Raw genomic sequence first — 8,736 nt, 5'->3', positions numbered from 1 at the left:
CCGCTGCCACTCGTCGTCTGTCGCATGATTTTCAAAATTAACTGAAAATCGTAGGTAATCTCGTAAACATTTCTACATATGAAAGTTGCGCCTCGTCTGTAGCTTTTGAACAGCGTATCACACGCCTCGTTTCGACAAACAGTTCAAAAACTAGAGCGAAAACAGTACAATTTTTTTTCTTCAAAAAAACGAAATTCCGTGATTTAGTAAATTTAAAACTGCTCTTGAACCGCAATGAATTAGAAAGAGTAATATATATGAAGAAGTTACGCCTCGACAATATCTTTCCAACGGCGTATCATTTGCTTCATTCCGACGAGCGGTTTAGAAAAAACGCAAAAAAACACTCGTTGCCACTCGTCATGAGCCGCACAATTTCCGAAACTGCTCTTAAACCGTGAGGAATCTAGAAAAATCCTACATTGCAAAGTTGCGCCTTATCCATAGCTTTTCAACGGGATATTACACGCCTCATTTCGACAAACGGTTTAAAAACTAGGATGAAAACAATACCAAAAAAACTGCATGCAGTTTTTTGTGACAGGAAGTGCACTCGCCTCAGTACTGCAGTGCTCTTGCATTGAGCGTGCAGTTTGGAAGTGTTAGCAGAATAACTATTCTGCTAATATTAGCAGAATAGACCGGCTATATATATATATATATACTAGATCATTGATGGTGCGCGTTGCTACGCCCGTCCACTTTACACTTTAATGTTAGGGATTGATGCAATTATATGGACCCAAATCAAATACTCGTCAAGTTAAATTAAGTTAATAGGGCTGCTTGCATGGCGTAGCCTTACGATGCCAAATTCAAAGTTGTAATGCCATATACAGAGAACTCCCCCTTGAGTTGAAGATAGAATAGTCCAATCGATTCAGGAAAGAAAATCACTTATCAATATGAGTATTTACTCGATTAACAAACTTGATAACATTACTTGAGATACAATCTGTAATGGTCAGAAATCAAATGCCTAACTCAAACAGAAATTTCTCATGCCCTAGATCATACATTGATAGCTTTATGTCACACATGAGCATATTTTTCACAACTGCATGATAAGCAGGGAAGCAGATTTATTAGTGGAAATTCCCTGTGTTGGGACCCAATGTATATGCATGCATGTATATGTGCCTGTAATGATAATGATATATTTTCATATGTTAATGGTGGAGTGATATTAGCTACTTAGGCAAAGAATTGCAGTTCAACAGTTATGGTGAGTGTTCGGTAAACACAAGGTACATGTGCATATATCTATATATATATACTTCCGGCAACAGATGTATGTTGTAGGTATATAAATTATATTTGAAAACCAAGACTATTACCTCAGGCGACTCCATGTTTGAACATATATATGATAATAGCCCTCTCAGTGGGTTGTTTCTTAGCATCTCAACCAACATGGGAGTAAGTATGTCTCTTCTTGTATTGAAAGCTAGATAATTTGAATTAGTGGAAATTTTAACATGCCAATGTGGCCATTATATATACTAATGTGTTGGAAGAAGATATGGATTTATAATGAAATTTAAATCATCATAAGTATTCCTGTTTACAATATTAAAATATCTAAACTCGCATGCTTAAAAGCTAAAGAGAACAAATGGGAGACATGACCTACCAATATAACATTTTTTCTTTTGCAAAATACTATTGGAGAAACGAAAAAGTAACACACGTATTCTAAATGTCCTTGAATAAATCGACAAATGAGATGAATTAGTGACATGTAGACACAAAATTTACAATTTTCTGAAAGCAATAGTAGAAACATTCAAGAGGCAGTCAAAAAAAAAATTAAAGGTATATTCTCTGTGTAACTAATTCATGATGTGCAATGTGTGTCATCATGATGATCAGATGATAAGTACAAAAAATAACATGAATGCGAGGACCTGCACAAGAGTGGGTCATTCAGAATCTTGCGCAGAGGAGCAAAGTCGCTGATAAGTTAGCATGAAGAAAATGAGAGTCTAACATGCAGATAAAGGAAATCAGTTGAAAAAAGTAAGAGACCTACTTTGTCGAGAAATAGAGAACTAAATTCAAAGCCTTCACCTTAGTTTTTTGAAACTATAGGAAAAGCTGAACCAATTGATGTATTGATAGTAATAGTGCAATTCTGTAATGACCGAGAAGAATACCAAAAACATATCCTCTCTTTTTCTGTGAACATAATATCCTCTTATATATTATAATTTCTTCAGTGAAAAAGATCATCCTCACTACTCATGATATATTGACAGGTCCACTTTAGTACTTGGACCCTAATAATTTTCCTATAAAGAACACGTGTCTGTGACTTTGTGCTCAAAATTCCTATCAAATGGTTGACATTCTGATTGGCTAATCCTAGGCACTCGGAAAGGACAAATCCAACGTTCCAAACAGTAGAGAACACTGATTATATCCAAGATAAAGGGAAGGGAATGATTTGTACCAGCGGACTCCACCGAATGTTGGCATGCACCCCCGTTTCCTTGCCGATTTATGCTTGTAGAGGCAAACCTAGGTCGCTCAAAACGATCATTCCTTATGGCTCGAGCCCCACGCTGCCAGAAAGTGGAGACCATCCCTGCTACACTAGTCTGAAAGCCGAGTAGTGGACCCCCATGCCGCTAGATCTAGGAGAATTCAGATGCTAAACTAAACATTATCAACTTTACTACAGGATCACGCCTCAAGGAGACAAGGAAGAACATATTATTTATTATCTGAACAATGCTGATTGCTGAAGGATCTGTACGTACCCTTGAGCGATAGAACCAGGAGAGGATGGATTCGCTGAACTGGTCGGCGTTGGCGTGGGAGCCGCAACCGCCCCAACGCTCCTGCACTGCCACTTGCAGCGCGGTCCACCGCCCGAACACCAACCTGATGGCCTCTCAAAGCGTCGGCCCCGCATCGGTGGAGATCGGAGCCATGGCAGATGGCACCGTCGGATGTGGCAATGGTGTCGCGCCTCACTGGTCTGAGAGTGGAGCCCCTCTCTGCTGCAGCTGGTGAAGGAAGACAACGGCGGCTGGTCAGCATCATGGGAGGCATGAAGATTCATCGGCGGCTGCGAGGAGAATGGAGGGATTTGCTGCCCCTTCGATGTCCTTAACCTAAACTGAAGCGACGTCGCACGCTAGCTAATTGGTGGGCTATTCTTTCACCAACCACTAAATGGGCTGCCTGGCCCAATCAACCAGAGGCCATCGATTTTTCCACCGGAATATCCTCCCTAGGACACCTGGCCCATTAATTACGAAATTAGATAATCATCTGACGGCCAGCGGTGACCCAAAACACACATCCGACGGCCAGAAACTTGATGGTCTGGGAGGGCAGGATTGTGCTCAGTTTTAATATATATATGATGGGTCTATTCTAATTACACCTCTTAAGACCTTATTATGCTAACACCTCTCCTTCGCTAAAAAGCACGACCCAACCCGGGCACTATCCCTGACCCCCACCTTCTCCTTCTCCCGACACATCCCAGCCTCGGCAGCTCGCGTTGTTCGTCCATGCGGCGCGGAGCGCGTGTACGTGCAGTCCTCGAAGCTGAACCATGGTAGCCGGGAGGCTCACAAGAAGGGAAGCGACAAAGGGAGCTCCACCCCATGTGGAGAACAGGAACGTTGCTGAAGCCATAAAAAACTGGGCGGTGCAGTCCGTCGAGGCATCTTTTGAAGCTCACTTCATTTTGTTTTATAGCTCGCCGTGGACTAAAAAATGAGCCAAGTTTCCTCGCGCGACGCCGTTCAGTTCGGCAAGCCGTGGCATGCAGTGCGCTGGCATGGATTGCAGCGCTGGCATCTTCATCTTCCCCAGTTCGTCTCAAAAAAGGGGTGTAGTGCAGGAGATGCCAAAACGACATCTTCCTGTTCAGTTTTTTGATTTTGGGCAGATGTTCAAATGAAGTTCAGTTTTTGCAGCCCACATTCAGCGGTGTGAGCAGCTCCCAAGTGCAGTTTGAAGTCCGCAGTGCACTCCGGTGGGGGCAAAGGTGCACTCTTGTCCTGGTGCGGTGCACTCCTTACCATTTTGTGGCTGCTCATGGTTCCTTCCCAACTTTCTTAGCTCACTGTCTTTTCTCAGCATTGTGCAGGCCGAGAAGTGGACGAGACGAGACGAGCCTGGTGGTTCTTGCAGTTTCTATTGGGTGCGATGTGATTCACACCGTGTGGGTCGCGGCATGCGGTTCCGAGTGGATGTTGGTGAAGTCGTGTTTGTGTGTGTGTGTTTCAGTCATGTGTATATAATTTCTTTTTCTCTGTTATTATGTGGATGTTTGCTTGTGCAAACTTATATTAAATGTGTCTTTTCTTTATTATTTGCATCATTTGTGCAGTGCACTTATCTCCCCCGTGTAGTGGGCTAAACCGTGGCCATGCAGTTCGGCAGCCCCACGCCCGAGTGGCATTTTAAATTGTTATTAAATTTGCTGTGAAAAACAAATGCAGTTCGGCAACCCCACGGGTGCAGTACATTGTGTTTTCTAAAAAAAATTGAGGGAGTACTTGTCAAACATGTTGCAAAACGTCTGGAAAAATTTCCGTTTGACAAAAGAAACCGTGATGCAGTGCGGTTTTCAGTCTGAAAGCAGTGCGGTCGGGCGTCAGATGTTGTTCATCTCGTAAGTGCAAAGAAAAAAATGTTACTGAAACGACAAAAAAGTAATGAGGTTCACTGCTTGATAGTGTTGCGGTTCACTTACGCCCGACGTGAAGTGCGGTCCACTTCCTCGCCTGAGAAAATTTACGTCTAAATAAAAGAAATCATGTAGTTCACTTGCCCATTTGATGCGGTGCGGTTTCGAGTCCAAAGCAGTGCGGTTTTCGGTTCGATGCGGTTCACTTGTCGATTTTGGTGTCGTGAAAAAAAGTACTCGCATTTCGGTAATTTCTAAACTGCTCTTAAACCGTAAGGAATTAGAGAGAGCGTTCTACATGAAAAATTTGCGTCTCGGTGATATCTTTCCAATGGCGTATCATTTGGATCATTCCGATGAGCGGTTTGAAAAAACATTACGAAAAAATGGCTGTTGCCACTCGTCGCCCGCCGCACGATTTTCAAAATTAGCTTAAAAACGTAAGGAATCTAAAAAATATTTGTACATATGAAAGTTGCGCCTCGTCCCTAGATTTCCAATGGGGTATTACATACCTCATTTCGACAAACGGTTAAAAAACTGGAGCAAAAACAGTACTGAAAAATTGAATTTTTTTGAAAAACAAAATTCCGCGATTTAGTAAATTTGAAACTGCTCTTAAACCGTAACGAATTAGAGAAAATAATAAATATGAAAAAGATGCGCCTCGATGATATGTTTCCAACGGTGTATCATTTGCTTCATTCCGACGAGCGATTTAGAAAAGACCGCGAAAAAACGCTCGCTGTCACTCGTCATGTGCTGCGCCATTTTCGAAACTGCTCTTAAACCGTGATGAATCTCAGAAAAATTTCAACATGGAGAAGTTGCGCCTAATCCACAGCTTTTCAACGGTATATTACATGCCTCGTTCCAACAAACGGTTTAAAAATTGGAGCGAAAATAATACCGAAAAAACACCGAGTGCATTTTTTTCCGACACGAAGTTCATTAGTCTCTGTATTGTAGAGCCTTTGCTACAGAAAGTGCAGTGCCCTCGCGTTGAGCCTGCAGTGCGGAAGTGTTATCAGAATAACTATTCTACTGATATTAGCAGAATAGACCGGCTGTATACACACACACGAATGATGTATATAGATTCGTATTCGAATACAAAATGGATCTTGCGTGGAAAAAAAATACTAAATGGATTCGAATTGAGTTAGCACGGTAAGCGTGCAAGATTATTCTGACCTATTGGGGCAACTCAGCCACCCAGAGGTACCCCAATTGGGGCTTTCCAGGCCATTCAATCTACCTTATGCCATAGCTACACTGTTGGATCTTCACTCCAAGTAAAATCTTTTTTCACCTCACAATCAATTTCTTGTCCAATGACGGGCGGGCTCATCTCACGATTGCATTAGTTGGGGCAGCCGTGCCCACGTGCAAAAGGTTTACTCAGTCCACTCAGCTCGCGCTACACATGAGACGAGCGCCCTTGGCTGGCCAATTCTCCAAAAAATTGAGCGAAGCGGTGAAACACCTAGCCCCTCCTCGGCCGTTGTCGGGGTTCAAGGACGACACCTATGAGATCACTAGGAATCCCTACTACGGTTGGCGGGGCGTGGGGCTACGGAAAGAGCGGGTTTAGAAGATCAACACAGGGGAATTTTATCCAGGTTCGGGCCGCAAGCGATGCATAATACCCTAGTCCTGCTTTGGTGTATATTTGGTGTTCTTGAGATCTTGAACTAGCCGTGGTGCATGCCTAGCCCAAAAAGTCCGAATCCTTTCTTAGTACGCCTCAGGCCTCTTTTTATACGTCAGAGGGGTCGCCACAGTGGCACACAGGAGGTGGAAAGTATGTACAGTGTACAAGTCTATCCCTGACATCGTGGGACAAACCGCATTTAATGCGCCGCCGATGTGTCCTCTTGCTTTATCGGGGATGGCAAGGAAGCTCGTCCGTCTGTCGCCGCCTCGCCTCGCTTCGACGCGCGTCCAAGCTGACGAGGCATGCAATGCCACGCTGGCTGGCTGGCTGTTGCGCTGGTGCGGTGGCAGGGTCTTCATGAAGATCTGCATGCCACCACGCAGGTGCTTGCCTGGTTGGCCTAGAAGCTGCATGCTGCCACGTAGGTGCGTGCCTAGTTGGTAGGCTGGTCGCTGCGTTGGAACGGCCATGGGGCAGCGAAACCTTGGTAAGTGCGGGCCTGGTTGTGGCCCCGCAGATGTCCCCGGCAAGGGTCTTGCTGGGGTCTTGTGGGCGTCCTCGGCAAGGATCTTGCCGGGGGCCTTCGTCTTCTGGTTCTGATCTAGTCTTGCAGGCCTCTGGTCTTCACAAAGATCTGCATGCCACCATGCAGGCGCCTCCCGAGCCTTTGGTTCCAATGTTGTCGATGGTGTCGGAACTCTCAGGCTCAAGGGTGGCGGTCTCGCTGGTGTTGGGTAAGTTGCCCCGACAAGGCTCTTGCCAGCCTTGCCGGGGCAGCGTAGGTCGTCCCCGGCAAGGCTCTTGCCGGGGGAAACCCACCTTGCCCCTTCACTGTTCGCGCCTCTGGTTTCAGCGCTGCTCTGGTAGTCTTGTATTTCTGCTTCCTCTACCCCGGCAAGCGTGGCCGCAGGTGTGGCTACAACTGCCCGTGCACAAGTAAAGGGGTACAAAAGGCCCCTACTTTTGTACACCGACAGGAGCCCCCAGGCCTGGGCCACACATAAGCGCAGAGCGTTGTTGGGCCAGGCCCAGAACGGTGCTCGGGCACGCGTGGCAGAGTCTTGACTGCGGTAACTCCTTCACCAGTTGTGCTTCCCCACGACCCGCGTTGAATGCGTGACTTGGGGGTCGTGCGTGGAATGAACGCAACATGCTTGCGTCATCCTGCGGTGAAGAGTAAAGAGGCGGCTTGCGTCTTCCCTATAAAAGAGGGAAAACTGCAGGGCTGCTGCTCATTTACTCTCCCCGCCTTGGAACCGTCGTTCCATGTTTCCCACTACGCCTGCCCCTTTCGCCACGTACGCCGCATGCACGGCATGGGGTAGGTGATAGACGCACGGGATATGGGAAGGCGCGCTATGGCCGATACTCATGCGCCTTCGATTGGGCGGGGAGGGCGGTCGATGACCTCACTCGTCGCCAACTTAATGAGCCGGACTTGAACGGGCTCTTCAAAGGCGTAGGGCTAGTCTTTAGCCTTCCTCGCTTGGCTATAAAAAGGGGACTCAGGAGGAGGAGGAGAGGCATCTTCTCGCGTCTTCCCTTCGCCTCCATTCTCCATCCACTGCCATGGCGAGAGGGCGTGGCCGCGGCCGTTCTTCCGCGGAGGCGACCAGGTCTTCCTCCCGCCAGAGAGCCACGACGGTGAAGGAAGAGCCAGCTGCCAAAGGCGAAGGCCACACTCGAGGTGGAGGTGCCGGACGGGGCCGTGTTTGGCGAGGCGGTCGAGGCAGAGGCGGGCGCGGCAGGGGGACACCCGCGTCATCGCCATCTCCGTCACCATCTCCGCCACCGTCTCCTCCTGCTTCGTCGAGCGGCCATGTCGGGGACACAGCGCGGGAGTTCATCCTGCAACTGCGCGAGTCGCCGCGTAGCCGCCTTCGCCTTCCCGTGGCGTTTGCGAGGGTGCTAGAGATCGACCAGCCACCGAGGTTGAGGCTCCACATGAAGGGGTGTTGCAATGGCGACATGTGGGTGAACACAAGGTTCCCCGTCCCTCATGTGATGCTCCTTCGTCGGGGTTGGAAAACCTTCGCACGTGCCCATTGCTTGATGAAGGGGCACGTTCTCTGTTTCAAGTTAGTGGAGAGCGACCTGCTCTCCGTCAAGGTCTTTGGGTGCTCGGGACACAGGTTAGGGTGCTGCACGGAGAGCTCGACCGATGACGAGAGCTCCTCCTCGAGCGACGGCGACGAGGAGGGGACCGGTGACGGGGACGGGTTCGACTAGACGTCAGACGCCCCGTCCCTAGGCGACGCCGACAGCAGCACCATCTGCACCTAGCCTTCTCCCCAGCAGAGTGGTTTGCCGGGGAGGGGTAGCTCTTGGCGGTGGCTCCTTGAGCCAGCAACTTGAACTTCTCGGGGTCGTTGCTTCTGGTGGCTGGCGCTGGAGGACCGGAGAAGACGAAGAAGGCGGGAGGCGGGCC

General features: G+C 47.9%; 1 long non-coding RNA gene across 2 annotated transcripts; it reads left to right on the top strand.

Annotated features, from left to right (window-relative positions):
* Window positions 1-3,493: 3,493 nt before the first annotated feature.
* On the top strand, window positions 3,494-4,327 carry LOC109765043 (uncharacterized). 2 transcript variants are annotated; one of them, XR_002233311.4, is made up of 2 exons: window positions 3,494-4,006; window positions 4,099-4,327. It is a non-coding gene; the product is annotated as an uncharacterized lncRNA (long non-coding RNA). The 2 variants fall into 2 exon arrangements; XR_012187712.1 differs by having other exon boundaries at window positions 3,496-4,022.
* The last annotated feature ends 4,409 nt before the right edge of the window (window positions 4,328-8,736 follow it).

Source organism: Aegilops tauschii, chromosome 6 (genome assembly GCF_002575655.3).
Source record: "Aegilops tauschii subsp. strangulata cultivar AL8/78 chromosome 6, Aet v6.0, whole genome shotgun sequence".
NCBI classification, from domain to species: Eukaryota; Viridiplantae; Streptophyta; class Magnoliopsida; order Poales; family Poaceae; genus Aegilops; species Aegilops tauschii.
Note: the sequence above shows the minus strand (reverse complement) of the source record. Positions and strands in the feature narration are given on the sequence as shown.